The 20831-nt window shown below is 42.0% G+C and overlaps 1 long non-coding RNA gene across 1 annotated transcript in view; it reads right to left on the bottom strand.

Moving 5' to 3' along the window:
• Positions 1–12732: 12732 nt before the first annotated feature.
• LOC103182744 overlaps positions 12733–20831 on the bottom strand; it is a 29189-nt gene continuing 21090 nt past the window's right edge. The window contains exon 3 of the long non-coding RNA XR_006085171.1: positions 12733–12928. This is a non-coding gene — a long non-coding RNA (uncharacterized LOC103182744). The remainder of the gene's footprint in view (positions 12929–20831) is intronic.

Raw genomic sequence — 20831 nt, 5'->3', positions numbered from 1 at the left:
TGACGCTCCAATCCATCGCATTGCTGAAGCTGCTGTTGGTTGTTAAACCAATGTCCCCTCTCTCTGTTCAGGTGCACTTTAAAAATCTCATGGCATTGTTTGAAAAGAGAAGGGAGTTTCTCTCTCCTGGTGTCCTGGACAAGGATCCCCCCAAATAATATTGGTCACTTACTTCACGGTTGTTTGTGGGACAAACTGCTGCATGAAAATTGGCTGCTGCCTTTGCCTACAAATTCGCTGTCTGTCCTGTGTAAAATCCTATGAAGTGCTTTGAGAATTTTTGACAACCTGATAAAGCACTATATTGAATGCAAGGAATAAAGTGTAATGCAATTAGCAGAGTCAGAGCATTTTATTCTCACTCTATCTTTCTCTTCGGATGGACTAGTTGGTCACTTCTTTCTGCCAGGGAATGTCTTTTATGGGGGAAGGGGAAGCAAATGGGTCACACCTCCACCATTAAACTGTTCTTGATTAAAACCTGAGTGGTTTTCAAATAATTTTGCTCTGGTTAATACCAGTGGAAATTAAGTTCTTCTTATTAACAAGGTCAAATGATTCATTTCCTTTGTTTTAAGTGATTCATTTACCTGATTCGATCCAGCAATTGATTGAATTATTCCGATTACTTGCAGCAGAAAAATAATACTGCGTCTAGAAAATTGGTAAATATCGTTTCAGCAGCGTTTCAGCAGTAATTGGGGTTTAATATCCAGCACTCACCATCCAAATTATTTAAATGTTTGAGCACAGAATGATCTTCTTGATTATTTCATTGACCTTTAAAATATCTCCCTCCCTTGCCTCCTGCAAGGCACCTCTCAAGACCCTCCTCTTCAACCACGCCTTCGCCAACCCTCCCTGCCCTCCACCCTCCCTGATCCCAACCTCCAGCTCGGGTCCAAATCCCTGAGTGTCCAGCGTCTTGAGACATCCTCCAGACCCTGGGACTCATTTAGAAACAGATCACAAAAGACTTGGTGGTGTACTGGTGTTAAGGCCATGGGCTTTCACCTCTGGAACTGAGTTTATACAATGACAAAGGTAGGAGTGTTTCAGCACTTTGTGCGCATTAGAGTGAATCTTTCTAAGGATTAGTGTGGCAGCTGTTAGTTGCTGAAATACAGGTGATTTACAATGACTTGTATCTGGTGATCAGTCCCAGGTATTAGTGTAAAAAAAGACACAGTTTTTGTCTTTGTTGGTACCTGATCTTGGCTGCTTTTTTTCTTTCTTTCCTTGCCTCTCTCCTTCTTTCTTCTGTAGGACCTACGAAGAATTCCAAATTGTTCACATCATTCAATTGCCTCATCACCACTAAACCAGGTCCTCTTGCTTGCGAACACTTGCTTTGTAAATGAGAGGTCCTTGGTTCGAGTCCTGGACAGGGCAAAATGTTGGGCAGGTTTCCTTACTCCACACGCCTCAGTTTACCTAGTAGTAAGAAGGAACCCGGTTGTTAGTCGATTGGCGGATCACTTTTCTGAGGGCAATAATCCCTTCAAAACATAATAATTTGGGAACTCAATCCACGACTGTTTATGGGACATTGTTGTGTGTGTTTCTCCTACAAATTATAGTCAATTCACTTTACAGTATATTCTGTGAAGCACTTTGAGACGTCTTAAAGACATAAGATGCTATATCAAATGCAAGGATTATTATTATTTCCACCTTTATATGTCAGAACACATACGTGACACTTTGCAAATGAAATGGAGGTGTGGATAGGGGCAGAAGGTGTGTGAATATCTTGGTGCATTCTGTACATCCTGGCAACACCATCTTGATTTATTAAATGGATGCAACGGCAGATAAATGTTTGAAATACATTTGCAAGAGGCTAGAAAGACCACAATTGCGAGGCCTCTGTGTAATATTAATACCTGAAATCATTCATAATGACCAGGAGCACTGTTATATACAGGTCCATGTGTAATGGACTGCAAAAGACATGGAACATTGATACGGGGTTCATGTTTCTGTATTGATTGAGGAGACAGGCACTATCCGAGACATGCACCAGAAGGGGTTTGGTTCAATTCAATGTAAGATATCAGCTCAGAGAATCAGACAGAAGATGAATGATTATCTTCCTCCTACAATGCACGTCTCAAGACCCTCTTCTTCGACCGCAACTTTGACCACCCTCATACTCGTGCCCTCCACCCCTCCTGATCCCAATCCCCTGCTTGGGTCCAAATACCTGACTGTCCAGCTCCTTGGGACATCCTCTCGTCGTGAAAGGCACTATACAAATGTAATTTGTTATTGTTGTTATATCGGCTGGTATTTCATAATCAGATTATATAAAATAAAAAGGTAGCATGCATTTTCGAAACACAAGTAAATACTTTATAACCAATAGAACTATAAATATTTATCATTTCTATAAAACCTGACTGTGCTTGAACTTGATCTTATGTGGATTCACCTTTCTACACCCTCCAAAATCTGACCAGGAGCACAGTCTTATTACCTTATTGCCTCGAATATTAATAATCTGATTAGGATTTTACTGCAAGCATCCTCCCTTATGTTGTCTCACTGTCATTGTCACCAGAGGTCCTGCTTGCTTCATTTTGTTCTGCGTTATATTCAACGGATCCCAATGTTGAGTTCACCTCTGTAGGGCTGTATGTTTAGTTGTCATACATTTGAATCCAATCTGCTTTCTGTTAAATCATGCTTAAGTTTGTGAAAGGCATACGTGCCACGAGGTAATGTATATAGCGCTTGGGAATAGAATAACAAAAGTTGACTGGTTTTAAAAAAGGAAAAAAATCATATTCAACTTGTATAAATACATAAAACATAATCATAAATGTACCGTGTAAAAGTTTTGATTGGCAGTGACTGCAGTGCAGTGGGTGAGAACACTGATCTTACACCTCTGGGTCTAAAAGCAGCTAAGAGTGATGAAATTAAGGTGAAATGGATTTGGGGACAGTTTGAGTCAAGCTTTCACCAGATACAGCCCCCTGGCCCTGAACCAACATCCACTGAGTCTTTGGACCCTGTAAGAAATCTCAGTGCTTTAGCTGAGCATTTAAATACTTTTTGAAGATTGTATTCAAACCACACTAAAGGGAACTTTATATGCATTTAATGGTAATGTAATATACCTTGCTCGGGAGTTCTTGATGCTGTTTGAGAAACAATGGCACAATGTTCCATTCCCCCTCCAAAGAGATCCTTTATTGTCATAAGATCATAAAATTCACATCCAAAAAGATGAAATTACACGAAAATCTGAATTGTGATTTGACACATATTGTTAACGCAATCAGTGTCAAGAGAAAGGAAGGTGAGGTGTAAGCAGGGGCAAGTTTTCATACCATGTTCTAGCCAAGGAATGTCACTGTTGGCAAATAAACATATCGTAAGAAGTCCTGTTTACACTTCTCTTAGCTTACTTACCCTTTGGCTTGGATTTAGAAATTTCTTATTAGTTTCACATTTTTGATCCCCTTCCAGCAGCTTTTTATTACTTTTATGTGTTGGTTGAACACATCAAGAGATGTTTTTTCTTGAAATAAAATCACATCTCCCCCGGTGCAACGAACATTTAAGACGTGGAGGCTAAACCACATCGATGCTTCAACATGCTGTTCCCTGTGCAATTGTACAGTGTGGTTTCTGCCTGTGATTATTCATAATAATAATTACTTTTTCCTCTTTGTTGATCTCAACTGTCCTGTCTTGGGGAAGAGGTGGTGACATGAGAAAAGGTGCAAGGTACAATGAACATAGGGAAACCCAATGTCAGAGATGCTGCACCCCCCAAAAAAGATTACTCTTGTGGTTTCCAATTCCTCCCCAAGCTTAAATAACATTGGCAGATGTTACTTAAGGACTGGAGCAGATTGCTTCCTTGCCCTCTCAGCCACAGAAGGTTGCGTGACATTGAGATCTAAAGGGAAGGGGTGAACATTTTTATGAAGTACTGAGACCTCATGGTGGTTCAGTGGCCAAATGCACTGCATATTAAACCACAATGAAAAGCAAGATCCCAAGCAAATGGAGACATGAAAGTTCAGATCAAATTAAGCAAGGAGAACTTCTCTGATAATTACCCAATAACCGCTGCTGGATCGGTCCATGTATTGGAGGTTTGGTGAGATTGCCATGGCGTCCCTCCAAAGCTAGTGTTCCTCTGGGGCAACTGAAAGAGGGAAAGGTGATTTGGCCACATCATGAGTGACATCAAGAATATACACAATACTTCAAGAATAATGACTTGCATCTGTACGATGTCCTCCCTTATTAACAGGAATAAAGATACTCAAACCCAGGATGGCAAGGTTACCTCAAAAGTTTTAAAATAAACACAAGAAGCAGATTTTTTGGTTTGTTCAAAAAAATCTTTTTTAGTTGTGGTCCTCCTGAACATAAAGAATTCCTAGGAAAAAAAAACCGAGGTAGAGCAAGCGCTCGGAGGTTTGGAGGAGTTGAATTTCACTCCATTTTAGCTGCTAAGCCTCTACCTCGATCCATTAAATAGACGGTTTTGCTCAGAGTAGTGCTGTGTTGGCTTGTTGATAGTATGATAGTTTAAGCCAATGCCATCCCCCAGAATCTCATACACGTCATGATGACTCAGAAACTGCTTGTATCAACTTTCTAATTGGAACTTAGACCTTTGAGGCTCTTAAGACTTATGTCAGGAAACCATATTTGAACAATATGCACAACATATTCTTGTTCAGCATACTTGGAGCACCAGTTCTGTCAAAGCCTGGAGCCCCACTGGACCTTTACAACAAATGATACAACATGTACAGTCTGGGTAGAGGCTGCAATTGTTTTGGTTTCAGTGTTGGGACGTCCTCCCGACTTGAAAGGCGCTATACAAATGTAATTTTGTTATTGTTGCTGGGGCAGCACTGCATGACCTGAGATGTTGTAATAATCTCTGCACTTTATATAGTGCCTTACCACATCTTTGAGACGTCTCAAAGCGCCTCACAGAATATACTGTAAAGTGAATTGACTGTATAGGCAGGAAGAATATTTTGAATATAAAGTATTCTCCCTTCCCCAACTATCAGCAGCAAAATAAATCCCACCACTTGTAAAATATTGGACACTGCCTTGAATGACAGGTATTTCAGCCAGAAAACATTAGCTACACACGAGAAATCACTTGGCTGATAGCATTGGCAAGTTTGGAGGCCTTCTGAAAGGAAAGGATGTTCATCTGCAAGGCTCCTCATAATAATCCTTTCATTTGATATAGCGCCTTATTACATTGTTGAGACTTATGGAGCTTTGAGGCAGAATTCTCACCTTTTAAATAAAATACATTAGATTGGAGGAGAATTTCACCCAAGGCGAGGAGCTCAGACCAACACAGCTCATCACAAGCTCCAGTCTTTGGCAATCTCCAGAAACATAAAACCTTGCAAAGGGTTTAACTAAATCAAGCATTAATATGAAACATTCAAGTTCTACCACAGTTCGAATGAATTAGCTGAGGTGCGAATCAGGGCCAAGGTAAAGCCTTGTCCCAGTAAACATTTGCTCTGTTAAGGTAACTCAGATCATTTAGATTCTGCTACATTATTTCTGTGAATTGGAAATATAATAAGGCAATTGTAATTGTCTTTACCTCTCATGATAGTTCTGGGTCTACATTCACATTGACACTACAGTTAATCATTTCAAATGTGTGTATTTTTAATTCACGACTTTATTTGTATCATCTCAACAGAGTACCATTAAAACTCTGCTGGAGGTAAAATCTGAATTGGAGGAAAATATATTATCTCACTTTTGCTTGGCAGGTTAGCAGTGTCAGAATGCTTTATTGTCATTCCATTTCTTCCCAATCGTAATTGAGGGATGCTGACAGGAACGATACCAGAAAATCGTCTGTTCCTGTCAGACCTTTGCACAGCAACATTAGAGAACAGGAACTTAAGGATTCAAACCCATATCCTATCACTCCAGCTGATCACTGAAACTACTGGAGCAATATTTTTCGTTGTAATTATAAGGCATACCTCCGCTATGTAACACACTCTTGTAAAGGTATTGTCATGTTGAAAAGATAGTGCAGCAAATTCCAAGGCTGATAGGAGACTGATTACGTGTAATGTTCTGAGACCCTGAAGCCTGCTCTGCATTTAGTACTTACCTTGTCAGACGTCAGAGTTTGAACTGAATGGCTGGGAATGTGATTGCTATGTTCAATAGACAGTAAACGAATAGCTTTGCTGCTGTGTAGGCTCCGCCACTGTTAAGCGCTCTGAGACGCTCTCCTGTGTAGAGGGCGCTATATAAGTGCAAGTTGTTCTTGTTGTGTAGAAAGCAATATGTTGAAACCATCTTCAAGTTTATAAACAAGAACTGTGCACAGATTCTTTCGTTTCGACTTAGTTCAGTGGTTTTACCATCAAACTGACTATCACAACTCAAGGTCATTTAGTTCTGTTGTCTTCAGACAGAGGAAAGGAAAAAGAACAAGCGCAGACTCCCAAAAATCTCTGCACAGTAGCTTATTCATTTGAAAGGACCACAGAGTATTACTGACGTGTTGAAAGTCAGTTATTGCAGTTTAATTGCATTCATTACTGACAGTCTTTTATGAATGTGCTTTGTTGCAATTGGCGGCAAGCAAACGTAGCATTTATTTTTAATGAACCTTTCATCAGAACTGCAGTTAACCTTTTTTCTGTTTTCGTTTTAACAGTTGTTACTGGTTTCGACTTGGGAATTTGTTCCAGCGGCTTAGAAATACCGTACATTACTCAGTCGGACTTACTGGTGCAATTGTAGTTGCTACAACTGTTTAAGTGAAACTATGAGTGATTGATTCCTTTGGAAAATCTACCCCCTAGATCTAACGTAACTGCTAAAGTGTTCTTTACAGCATCATAGAGATGTCACTTTATTTTCAGTTCCCTGCAAGATCACGAACACAAAACCACCACAGGAGTGGCTGGACTTTCATGTTTTTGCCAGGACCTTTTGTAGCTGTGGCTCAACAGTGTGTATTGAACCAAACATCTGCAACAATAGCTGAAACATGACCCATTGCTTCTCCTGCCAGTGGAACTCTCTCTCTCTCTCTCTCACACACTCACGCACACTCAAGCAACACAGATTGTTCCATTGACTGGAACTACATACTTCTTGTTGGCAAGAAGCTCAAACACAGAGTTCTGAGCCAGCTTCGTGACAGCACTGAGCAGACTATAGGAAAGTGCGTGCTGTTGTCGCTCTTTGTCAACCACGGCATGGATTCTCCTCGCCTTCCTATACTCTAAGGCTCAGCAATTAGCAAAGGCTATTTTTATGAGACACTTCAAGTTGCATCGAGCTACATTGCGTTGTCGTTATTTAAAGTTTATTAAAGTGGATTGTTTCGTCCACAAAATACAATACAAAATAACATTTGTAGAGCGACTTTCATGTCAGGAGGACATCCCAAGGCGCTGGACAGTCAGGGATTTGGACCCGAGCAGGATGGGGGTTGGGATCGGGGAGGGGTGGAGGGCAGGGAGGGTAGGAGAGTAGCCGAAGGAGTGGTCAAAGAGAAGGGTCTTGAATACAGTCAAACCATTTTACAGTAAAGCGCTTTGAGATGTCTCGACGACGTGATAAGGCGCTATGTCAAATGCAAGGATTGTTATTATTATTGCGAGTGCTATAATGGAGAGTCAGAGGAATACTTAGATAAACGTTTTCGCACAGTTCGCAATGCCCCATATCTTCCAAAAAAATCTTCTTGTAGAAATTCTATTGGAAAACCACTGCTGCCATTGTGTAATATATTGTAAAGAGTATCACAAAGGACAGGGACAGTGCTCCTCCAAAATTCCTAACAATTGAATTCTAGGAAACAGAAAAAACCTGAATACTGTGGTATCAGCACAGAAGGTAATGCTTGACGTAAATTGGCCACTGGTAAACGTTAAGCATTCTGGTTTATATCTGTTGTATAGCGTGACCAAACAGTCATGGTACCATTACAATGTCTAATAAGTCTTAAAGAAATGATGAAGAAATAAAGTAATTATTATTAAAATAAATGGTATTGCGACTTGTTGGTCACCCTGTACTTTAAATTGTGTTACAAGTAAGTCTTCAAAGTTTTAAAACCCTTTACATCTTCAGTTTTAGTTACCAAATTGACATTCATCCCTTCGTTCTCAATCTACTGTCTGGCTGATAAACTCATCGTTTAAATCACAGCCAAGCTCGTCACTCTATCTTGCAATCTCCAATGACATCAGTAGTAAAATGGTCAGGATGAAAATAAATGGAATAACATCACGTTGGGAATAAAATTGTAAAAATTTAACTACATCATTTTGAACCTTTGACAAATATTGCAGGTTGCAAACATAGGGTCTGCGGTTATCTAAGGCAGACTCCAAAGTGTTAACAGCCGGCAAGCTGAAAGTTTAATGTGTTGGAGATTCAAGTACCATGCTGAATGGACAACCATTTGGGGGAAAAAAGCCATTGTTATAAGTCCCGGGGACCAGTAAAACCAAAACACAGAGACTGGTCTTCATCCATTTCATTCTATAGATGATGTTCTTCTTTCTCACGTGGTCAAAGGGGCTCAACTCCTGTTCCTGCTGAACTGAGCCAGTGCAAACAATATCAACTGTTATCAGCTCAGTAGGCACAGAAGATTGAGCCCAGTTCTTGCAGTTGTGGATCCTGTTTCATTCACTAATATTCTGTAGGAAATAGATCTAAAAGGTAGGAGGACCAAGTGACTCACAGCCATGTAAATGAGAGGCGGATCCCAAATGCGATATGAAATGCAAAGAACCACACTGTAGGCCTTTACCTGAAGATCATGTGCTTCAGATTGCCAGCAGTAAGTTGTAGTGAGGTTTCCAGCCAAATTCTTGCATTCTCCACACAGATCTACTCTTTGCCTCTTGTGTAGCTTGTGTTGCGCCAGTGCTTGTGTGCAAGTGAACAAAGAACTATTTATCCTAAATGGAAATAAATATCTGGTAAAGAGTTTTGTTGATCAGTGGGTATTTGAGTCTGAAAACAGAATCAGCTGAGTCTGCAGCAGCACCCAATAGAATGAATGGCACAAGGATTTTGAAGCCAAGTTGTAGTAGTACGTTGCAGGCAACCTCCAGAAACCATGTAGAGCTAAATATATTTTATTAGCATTCTTCTTATGAGTCTGTACTTTAATAGGACTCCAAAACTCAGTCTTGAACAAATTAAATCTGAGCATCAGTTAACAATGAATGTGTCAAAATACCTAACAAATGTGCTTGGGAATGGTTTAATGAATGACTAGCCTGATCCATGTTAATCACTCTATTAATAAGACTGATAAATGGGGTGTATGACTGCTTTAATCAGTGAAAACTTCTGTTTGCCCTTTTCTATATAAAATCTGCAGGGATATTTTTATTGAGGTTTATGTATTTAATGGGATAGGTTTTGTATTTATTAGTTGAGGGATGTCAATGTTGAGGAAAAAATTCTTTCCACTTGCCTGACAGAATTTGCATTCCATTTTAACCCAAAATAAATCTACAGTAAAACTCACAAATTGTTCAAATCGTATAATCGCCCGAGTCATACATCTGCCCAAGTTCCATTTAAAAGTTTAATGTAGATAATCCACGCAAGTTTGACATAATTTATACTTTGCATAAGTCATATTGAATGTACGGTCCCAACTGATACGACTTACGTGAGGTTTACTGTGTTGCGTAATTAAATTTTTTTGTAAAACAAAAACATATTGACGGTTTTTCCTTTATTCCATAGGAGAAGCAAAAGAGTTGGTTGGTTAGTGACAGAGGGAGCTGCCAATCTCCCTGAAGCAGCTAGTGGCTGAACACTTGTTTTTCCTGCACAGACGAAATGAGAAAAGTGAATTAGTCCGGGAACTAGATACTGGAGGAATGTGTTTTGCATCAAACAAAAGCCGTTAAATCCAAGAGTTTAAGGAGAAACAGCAGCTTGCTATGTAGCACTAAATGACACAAACGCTGAAAAATATTAGATCTGCACATTTTACGGGATGTCTCTTTGTTCCTGTGTTTTTAATATTTAAAATTTTATTAAGTTTCATATTCAGACAATCCAAACAAAACACAGCACACACACAGATAAAAGCAAGCTACGGAAGTTAGACTTAAAGCGGTTTTCAGAAGCACGCAATCCGCCGTGAACTCGAGCATACATCACAGGCACAAATAAATTACAGCCTGTTCATCTATATAGGCCACAAGTGTAATAACCCTGCCATTTAATCAATCTCAGGGCATTTAGACCACTTCAGGAATTGTACATGCTGCATAATGTAAGTCACAGGGAGGGGGAGAGAGAAAACTGTTGAGTGCTTCAGAATGACATTTCTCTTTCCCCACTTCAGCTATCCTTGTGGCCTGATAATTGGTGCCAAATTATAAACTAACCAATTTGTTCTGTTACTGCTGGGTCCATGAGGAACTGGTATGAAACTGCTCAAACTACAGCTTGACTTTGGGACTTAATAGCTGCCAGAGCAAGGCCTGGATTGCATTGAAACCCAGGTCCAGAGATGAATGAGGAGTCCTCACTTTTGGCTTGATACATTAGCAGAAAAAGAAAAGGGACTTATTCAACATTATTGTCCTGCGTGATGTCAACACTGGAGGTTTTAATCCATATTTAAGATATTTCCAATGTGGGACTTTGATCCATTTTGAAGGATTTCCACTGGCTGAAAGACAGGTCCACAAGACAATCCTGCATCTAGTGAAGGACAAAACTTGCTTGACTGACGGACAGCATGAGGTGGGAGTTGTGAATGAGTGAATGACCTTGTATAATAATAATAATACTTGCATTTGATATCGCGCCTTATCACGTTGTTGAGACGTATGTGGCCCTTTGAAGATTAATCATCCACTTACGACGTTTCTGGAAACATATAACAACTCTTCTGGCCTCTAAAGAGTGAAGCATTCTGAAGTTACTCATCAAAACACACAACCTGAGGAACTGTAATCAGTGAGAGCCGTAGACCAACGATGTAAATTGTGCCGACAGACAGACTGCGAACGGTGATCTGGAAATCCTGTCGATATTCATCCCCTGAGGTGCGGAACTTAGCCACTGTGAACATTGAAGGCATTCAGATATCTGTTCACAGAGTTAGCTAAGTCCTTCACCGCACGGGGCTTAGAAACAAGTCCTCCTCCAGGCGGCCTCAGCTTCTCCTCGTGTCCGTACACCTTTGTAAAATGGACCAGCTGATTGCACGGCACTCTGCAGCCCAGAGAGCCACCCAGGGTGCCCACCCTACTGTCGGCAACCTTCTCCCCCACGATGATGCACATGCATAGCAGATGTTTCATTGCTATGGTAGAGAATATTACAATCTCAAGGCCTTTTGATCTGCCGGTAAGTGGGATTGAGATAGATTGAAGTGTTTTTTGTTTTAAAATGAAGTAACTTTTTTTTTCCTTTTGGTCACAAATTACTATTTGGAAAGGGGCTCATTTCAGGAATGGGGAACTGAAGTGAGCATCAGTGCTTCTGTCACCCCCTCACCCACACCCTGAGTATGTCAGCACTAATGCCAGAGGATTAATAGGATCAAATATTTCGTTGAATTTTTTTGTCAAGATTCATAAAATCAACCAGCCAGGACAGTAGATATTTCAGTGCCCTAATCCTTACCCATGGCGCTTCTAGTTCCATTAAAGAGGTAGGAACTGGCGCAGACGTTCCTCTCTTGTCCCGTTCTCTGCGTGTGGCAGATAGATAGGAGGCACACCACATCTGCCTCTTTCTCCCAATGGCAAGATGCTCTTCTCTTTGAGGGGCGGTCGACAGTGGCCTGTGACGGGTTGGTAATCCCTGGCAATGTGATTTTACATTATTAAATCAAATCACTCTGCCAGGAACCCAGCCCACCACAGCAGATTCCATCCTTGGGTTCATCAGGCAACTCACACCTAGAACCAAACTAAGACTCGACAACAAATGATTAGCACAAGTTGCTGCTAATGATAACTTGTGGTGCTATTGACCGGCACCTCTATCATTACAGAAACACAGCTAAAAATGATCAAATGCAAAACCAAAATAACATGAAGGAAATCTGTGCAATGTGCGTTGGATCATATGATTAGTTGCAGGGAAAGCTGGCAAAACAACTGAGCAATGCTGAAAACTTTTCAAACTAACTGAGCAACACCCACTCCCTAAACAACAACAAGATTACATTTGTAAAGTGCCTTCCATGTCAGGAGGACTTCCCAAGGCGCTGGACAGTCAGAGTTTCGGACCCGAGCTGGGGGTCGGGATTGGGGAGGGTGGAGGTCAGGGTGGGGGGGGGGGGGAGCAGGGTGATCGAAAGCACGGTCGAAGAGGAAGGTCTTGAGAGGAGGCAAGGGAGGGTGCGAGGCGGAGGGACTGCGGGATTGAGTTCCAGAGGGTGGGGGCAGAGTGGTGGAAGGCCCGCCTGCCAATAGTGGGGGGTGTGGGGCAGGGGACGTGAAGCAGGCTGGAGCCCTCTGAGCTGAGGGAGCGAGTAGGATCCTCTGTGTGATAGGAAGCCAGTGGAGTCGGGCGATGATGGGGGCGGTAGGGTCATGGAGGGTTTCGGGGGCCTGCGGAGTGAGACAGTGGCAGAGCCGGGCGACGTTGCGGAGTTGGGGGAAGGCAGAGCGGGTCATGGCACGGATGTGGGGTAGAAAGGATATTAGAGGTTCAAACAAGACCCCAAGGTTCCAGACTGGCTGAGCGAGGTGGAGAGTGCAAAGAGGCACATGCAGTAAATTGTTGAAAAAAAAGACGCTTGTTGTAATTACATTTCAGAGATAAGAAGGTTGACACACATCATCCTTTCTTCTACTTACCCGCTGTCAGGAGTCAGCAAAGCAATGGATGGCATAAACTTGCTCCTGCATCCCAGGTGTCTGATAGAAGAGAAAGATGTCTGTAAAATAAAATAAACGTATGAATTTAATAACTAAGTGAATATTGACAGGTTAGAACAATGACCTTTCATTTCAGAGTTGCGGTTTAAATGCAACCCAGACTGGTGGAATAAGTTTCCTTTACTTCTATGGGAGGGACCTAAGATGATTTTCAGCAGACTTGACCCACTTCCCAGTATAATAGAAATAATAATCCTTGCATTTGATATAGTGCCTTATCACGGCTTCGAGAATTGACTTTATGTTTTGTGGGCGAAATACAGCAGTGTCCCGGCAACAGTCGTGGAGTGAGTGACACGCTCGACTGTTTAGAATGCTCCATTCACTCAAATCAGCCTCACCTTGGCAGACACAAAGAAATTCTATGACTTGAGTAAGTGCACACTTAAAACCGGAGGCACCGTTCCCCACCCCTCACCTTTCTGGAGAATAAATTCTCCCCTCTCAGGTACGAAGCTCTCTGGCCTAAAGCAGCTCAGCCTGTTCTCTGTGCTGACACTCAGACAGCTCATGATTGCATCTGGCATGTTTTTCTGGGCCCTGGGCACAGTTTGCTCTGTGACGGAATCGAGTAGAGGAGTGTGAAGAACAGCCCAGTGTTTTCTGACAAGCATGGCCGGATTCGTTCTTTTATCCGTTTCATGTCATGAAAGGTGGGCGCACTCGCACAGACTTAATTCAGTCAAACATAATAAGAATGGATGCCTGGGATGGTTTACAAGATTCAATGTAACAGGACTTCTGAAAGGTCTAGCCCTTAAAGGTTCAAATATTGATTCAGGATCCAGTAGAATGCCACACAGGGCTGTTTCTCCTGCTATGTATTCGCTATTCTGAGCGGTTATAGTAACCATTCAGCTCCTAAAGCTGCTAGCAATAGGGTCAGAGCTCTGCTGAGGAGGCACTTGAATTGGAAAACAACAACAAAATTACATTGTATAACACCTTTCATGTCAGGAAAACTATTATTTGCATTTTAACAGCATTGATAATCACAGCCTTCAGGCAGTCTGACAGAGAGGGACAATTCTTGTTAATTAACATCTCCTGACAGAAGCTCAGAGTTCCAAGAAAGAAAATTCTACGTCAAAGAGAATCTTGTACAGTAAATATGACAGGGTTTATCTATCTTGATAGCAGATTATGAGCTATTTAAACTTCATATTGAAACCATTTTTTCTCTTGGCTCAGGCAACTGGAGATTACTGTTTTGTGTTTGCTGAGACATTTTTGATCTTGGTCCCATACTGAATGGTAAATGAAGCAGGTGTGAAAAGGTGGGTAAAAGACCAGCATTTAATTAAAAGAAACTTTTACGAACATTTTGCCTGTTCTTTAAAGAGGTGGTACAGAACGGATCAGCTGGCTGTTTGCTTGAACCCGTTCATTTCCAACTTGTGTAGTAACTCGGTTTGTGTCGCATCTCTGTTGCTGGTGCAATATTAATCACTTATTTGCCAGGTCCTTACCCAGCAATTACAATGGATTTTGGTAGCTTCCTCTGTACATCTCTCAGCCACTCGCTTTCCGTAACTGAGGTGCTACACTTTATTGTTCATTAAACAATAACTTAGTCTCTGTTTGTAGACCATGAAATTGAGGTTCATATCAAGTAATAACACACTCGCTATTGATGAGACACTTCTGTGTTCTGTGTAGATTAGACAATAGAACATTATGTTACGGGGACATGAAACAGTCTGTACGTACTACTGTGTATAGTGCGAGATATGTTTCTCTATATTATATTACATACTGTGTCAATGAGGCATGTAATGAGGCTGTATAATAAGACTCTCTCTGTTATGGAGCCTGTTTACAGGAGAAACATTGCAGTCCAGCTGCAGGGTAGTATATACGTCAGACTGTGATTGCTAGCGTGCTGGCTAAGCTCGCCATGTGATCTTGCACATTGTGCCACGAGATATTTCTGGTTCAGACACTGACTTGCAAATGTTCGTGGCAAAAATCTCGGTTAAAGTAGACATCCAAAGCGATTTTCACACTCTGCTTGTCCTCAGCAGAAGTCCAGAAACATCCTTCGCAAGTTGAGCTGGTGCCACAGGAACGTGAAGCAGAATCCACAAAGGAAAGACAAACTGCAGGGAGGACTCGTCCTCAAACACCAGCTTCTCTGTCGATACATTATTTACTGTAACCGGAGACATTTTACACACATCCATGCCCTTGTTGAATACTGTATTCGTCTTCCTTTGGTCTTGCTTTTCGTTTCTTTCCTTCCCTATGCTTCCTCCTCCTGAACCCCATCCCTCCACCTCCCTCACTCCACCCCTCGCACGCACGAAAGAATTGAGGATATAGCTGAGGATTGGAGAACCTCGTAAACTTTTTTGTTGTTGAAATTTCAGATTGAGCCACTCCCAAGTCTATGTTGCCAAAGCTCCCTCTACACCTCCAAAACGGACACCTAAGCACCAACCTCAGAAGCAAGACAGCAATACCACAACTTACTTCCATCTCCTGTACAAGACTACATTTTCCTCTGAATGAGATTGCAAATTTATTCCCAACTGTAGCATTTTTGGGGGGGTTGTACATTGGAACCCAAAAGGAAGCAATTCCTCTGAAGGAAACTCAGTACTTTTATCTCACCTGCATCTCTCGCCCTGCTCCACACCCACACACCTAACCTGACGTGCGCTACTATCACTGTTTCAGTTATTACCGCACCTGTTGGGTGGAGACTACTTTTCTTTTATTGTGAGGTGCCTTGGGCTACTACTGTGTGCCTGGATTTCATGCTGAGCAAACAGCTTGTCCATATCATTTATTTCATAGCGATTAGAATCGCAAGTGTTTGTCATACCCTTGAGAACACATCGTGGGAACCAAGGGATGTGAGAGTTGCAGCAGGTTTGCTGGAAGACATAGGTCAGTGTCACCCTGTGGTTATCTACAAGGTAAAGTTTATCATCTCTTTTATGGTAGATGGAGAAGGGGGAGCAGGAGGTTTCTGAGCTTGTGTTTCCCCTACAAAATATAAAGTCAATCCACTTTACAGTATATTATGTGAAGGCATTTCATCTGAAAAAAGCCGAGGATTTAATGTTCTCTCGAGCCGTGCAGACAGACACGTTACAGGGAAACCAAATGACAACATCCGTGAAAACTTTTGAGATGTCTGGATGACGTAAAAGGCGCTGTACAAAATGGAATTTGTTGTTGCTGATGTTGTTTGCTATGGCACTAGCTTTAAATAGACACACGACAGAGTACAGAATAGCAAATGCGAACAACTTGCTGAGTGATTTGTTCGCAATGCGGTCTCATTTACAGAATGTCTTGGGGGATTTCCATTGACCTCAGGAATTAGATGGGGTTGGGGCTGAGCGAGTTCCTGCAGATTGTCACAATATACATCCATTACTGGAAGCCTCCATTTGAGCCACTCGGTTCCTTATCAAGGAAACCCGTTGAGAAACACTTAGACATCATCAGTTAGGCAAAGAGGAGCAAGAGGAGGCCATTCAACCCACCAGCTATCTTATTTGATCATAGAAGATCTTTTTATCCCCTTTCCCAGTCTTTTCTCCGCATCCCATAATACCCTTATTTCCCCAAGTTTCCATCTACTTTTTAAACAACTCAATTGATTCTGCATCTACAGCTTTCTGGGGCAGTGCCGTCCACATTTTCACAGGTGTCTGTGGAACTTAAATGCTTAGTTGTACTGTATAAAAAGACACTCGGAACAGTTTATCTTCTGTAGGACAAGCAGCGGTGAATCATTGTTACAAGAAGGTCATTTGGTCCATCGAGTCTCTGCTTTTGTTAGCTCCTTTACTGGTGCTAATATTCTGTAACTCCACTTCCCTTCTCTTTTCCTGCACACGTTTACAGTGTTTCTCTTCCAATACTTATCCTATTTCTTTTTAACAAGCGAAGTGAGAAAAGCGCCCACGTGAAAAAGGGGTGAGGTGGGTGTGGGTTGATCTCTTAGGATCCATTCAGAACGATTTTTATAAGTTTGTTCCCAAGCTGTGATTCATAGTTTCTACACAGATGCTCTACGTTCCTTGCTCCTCCCTTCCCTTTTTCCCCTTTTGTACCTCAGGACCAATGATTCTCTGGTATTCCATCTGCAAAAAGCCAAGGAATTAATGTTCTCCCGAGCTGTGCAGACAGATCGGTTTCAGGGAAACCATCTGTGAAAACTTTAATAAAGGCATCTTTTTTTGAGAATGTGAGCGTTTGGGAGCCCGTTCCAGCTTTCCCTCTGTGCTCACAGACTTGTAAAGTTCAAATAAAAACAACAGATGCCAAAGAAACCGAGGCTATGTTTGTGGCCCCTGCAATTGTGAACACAGAACTGAAGGTGTTTGAGTAATTCCTTGCATTAGTTGTCAAATACATAATTAAGGGCAACTAATATCTCTGCGCACCTCTCTCTGCGTACCTGTGTTTTGCACTTGACTAAACCCAATCCACAAAGTTTGAACACGAACCATTAACCCAAACCGCAAATCAGACCCTATTGTAAACATTTTATGGTCTCTGCTATCAATTGGGAGGCATCAGCCGTTGCAAAAAAAAATGCAGTGTTGGTCATATTTTACTGAAAGAGTCTTTTCTAAGGAACAGATGGAGCCCCTGAGCAATCATTTTCTAAACTCAAAGATATTTACGACTCCTGGCGTAAAGTTTCTGTTCATTAGAGATCTATTGACGCCGTGTTACAACAGGTACGAGACTGAAAATCTCACTCAACCACATTCTCACTCAGACAGATGCCTGCCAACACAGATACAGCCCAATATGTTGAACACAAGCAGTCTGTGAATTGAGGCAGTAAAAGTGAAATCATGTGGGAATATGTGAAAACAAGATCTACCAAAAAATGCTTTGAACAGAAGATGAAGTCAAGTCTAGGGCAGCAACATTGACAAGCACGCTCACAGTTCCTCAATAAATGATGTTTTCCTCTTGTTGTTTTTGATTCCCCTCTGTACTCAAGGTTCATGAGCGTGTTCTCCCCCACTCCTAGCCGTCCTGATACAATGTTGAGAGCTCAGTAAGCAGAAATTGTCCAATTCAGCAGAAGATGAGCGTCAGAAACAGTCTGTAACCCAGATTGTCTGACCCTCATTGACTCCTTTATGACTTTAAACCTTAAGAGTTTAGGGGGATACACTTTGAACCTCTGTTCAATGCCTTCAAATGGACCAGATATAACAGCTCATCACATGAGAACTGTACATGTAAAGCAACATTTTGATAGGATGTGCCAACTTGGTTGGCATAAACTACAGATAACAAAAGAAATGTGTGGTATAGAAGATATATAGCAATGGACAGCAATGGATTACAGGAACTAACTATTGTGTGGTAATGGTTTTTTTTAGCACCCGAGCGTAATGCTATTTTGGTAATCCAATGCCATACCAAAGCATTTCCTGTTATGCCATATCTTGGCATCTCAATTACAAAACAGCAGATGCTTTCAGACGTTTGCAAAGTTTGTGTTAGATGGAGGTAGGAGGCCATGCTGGTTGTCATTGCTAGACCTGTGATGCATGTGAAGCCATTGCTGTGACCGCACATCATTAGTGGGCACACGAAGAGAGCTGTGTGGAGAGCGGAAAGAAACCCGGGCAGCGGAGGTAAAGAGGGGGAGCAAGATTGTGAAGGGCAACAACAATAACTTGCGTGTATATAGCGCCCTTCACGTGGGGTAGAGTCTCGGAGCGCTTCTAAAGCACGTCGGGAGAGACAGCATCCCACATAGGAGCGGACCCAGTCACGAGGGAGCGACTGGGGGGGGGGGAAAAGGCTGATCTGCCAGAAGGTGGGTGTGTGGGTGAAGCAGGACGTGCATCATATCTTGCAAAATGATTCAAAGCATCAGAGTGACGATCAGGAAACCGCACCTCAGGAGTCTCAAATCCTCCAGCCCGCTACCATCACCTTTACCTCGAACACTCATTTTGAAACGCAGAAACTGGAAGCAGTAAAATGAGGAATTAAGTCACAAGAGGGGGGAGTTTGGTCAATGGCCTCTGCCTTTTGTGGATCTGCCCCCGACTGATGCAATAAGCCGAATGCAAACATTAATTTTATTACTGCATACAGCTGGACAGGAAGAGCTTGACAGACATTATCGTCTGGTTGTATCAGAGAGGAAGCATGATTCAATGACCACAGAATCAAAACTTTTTAGTAATGGGCGGGTGAAGAGGGGGAGCTTCCTGAAGCAGTAATGTCACCAGTTAAAAATAAAATATCACGATATTATCAGACACGCAATGAATAGACTTGAAACAATCCTTTTGAGGGAAAGCTGGCATATACTCTTGTCTTGCTCCACGCTGCCAAAATTGGTCATCTCACAGCACCCTGAACCAGCTGTGAATGCCTCCAGTGTCTCGGACAGACAATAAAAAAATGTGCCTTTTAGAGAGAATCGAGCTGAGGGAGAGAAGCTCAGGGGCGAGAGAGAGAGAGAGAGAGAGAGAGTGTTATCCCTGGACTGTTATCTTGTGCTGTCTTGAAAAACAAGTCTCTGAAGCCCTTCAGCTTCATTTGAAACCCAGGCTACAGAAATCACAGGATAAAGAATAAAAATTCCATTGTACTAAAAACACGTCAAAATCCAACAGGTGGCGAGAGTCTAAAGAGAAAGCTTAAAGCCTTGCTATCATAATAATAATAATTTAGTCACTCAAATCCACGACGGTTTGTGGGACACTGCAGCAGTTAGAAACCCGTCGCATGAAACTCAAACATCGCTGCTGGTTTCCATCGGTTGATTTCTGTTCATTTTGTTAAATATTTGTATTAAACATCAAATACCGGTGACATCATTAGAGGAAGTGGGTAGTAGTCACGCAGCCTAGCAGTATGAGGGAACTGCATTAACCCACAGAATTTCCTCCCCCTCCCTGTTAATTACCGTCACTCTGTCAATGTTAACTCAGCGCTGACAAGATTTAGTAATCCTTCCCAGTTGTCTCCCGATGATATCAGCTCACTGTTTAAACAAAATCCAAAAATAGATAGAAATGAACGAGACAATGTTAAAATTACACAGAATTACAGAGTACTCACCCTGTACTGAGCTGTGGACTGAAAGCGGCTCACATCAACATTCAGGAAGGAAAAGGCAGGCCATTGCTGTTCTTTCAGTGCGCACAAGTTGTGGCTGCCATTAGATAAATAAGAATCGGTGGCTCCACATGATATGTAATACGGTGGGGGGGGGGGGGGGGGGGGAGACGATGGGGAGGGGGTGGAGACGGGAAGTGGGGTTGTAATCTTGTATTTGATTTAACATGTAGGAGGTTTAGCTTTTACACTGATGAACTCTGAGGAGCAGCTACGAGAGATCCATGGGTTCTCACTGGAAAACATGATGAGAGACATGATCCATGTGCTGAAAGTCATGAAGAGAAGGGAAATCGGAGATGTGCTTGTGTTGTGCTGAACTACAAGTGGAGGCCATAATTAAATGTGAAAGAAAGTATTAACTACAACACTTGAAAGAGAATAAAGTGGCTCCGAGCACGAGGAATGTAGAATCATTTAAAGAATTCATATGGACAGGTTCTTCGTTTATCTGATGTACAGAGATATGAACTTGGTGCTGAGTTGGAAGAGAAATGAAAGCAATCTAAATGAGGTCAACTAGTCGATCTCCGTGTGTAGATCCTTGTTGAGCTCGAGCTTACTTTGTTTTCACCTCTTTCCGGTCTCTCATGCCATGCTAATATCTGACCCAACAAACATGGCCTTTGCAAATAGAAATTGAAGAGACAGGCTGAGCTGAATGGGTTTTCCTCCTTAAACTTGGGCCCTATTTCCTAAAATGATGTTCCGCTGTCTATGGGTTCCTCTCCCGCTTCTGCACAAAATATCTCCTAACCCCAGAGTACATGGAAATAGCAT

Source organism: Callorhinchus milii, unplaced genomic scaffold (assembly GCF_018977255.1).
Source record: "Callorhinchus milii isolate IMCB2004 unplaced genomic scaffold, IMCB_Cmil_1.0 Scaffold5, whole genome shotgun sequence".
In the NCBI taxonomy this organism is placed as follows: Eukaryota; Metazoa; Chordata; class Chondrichthyes; order Chimaeriformes; family Callorhinchidae; genus Callorhinchus; species Callorhinchus milii.
This window is presented reverse-complemented; position numbering and strand designations above follow the sequence as displayed.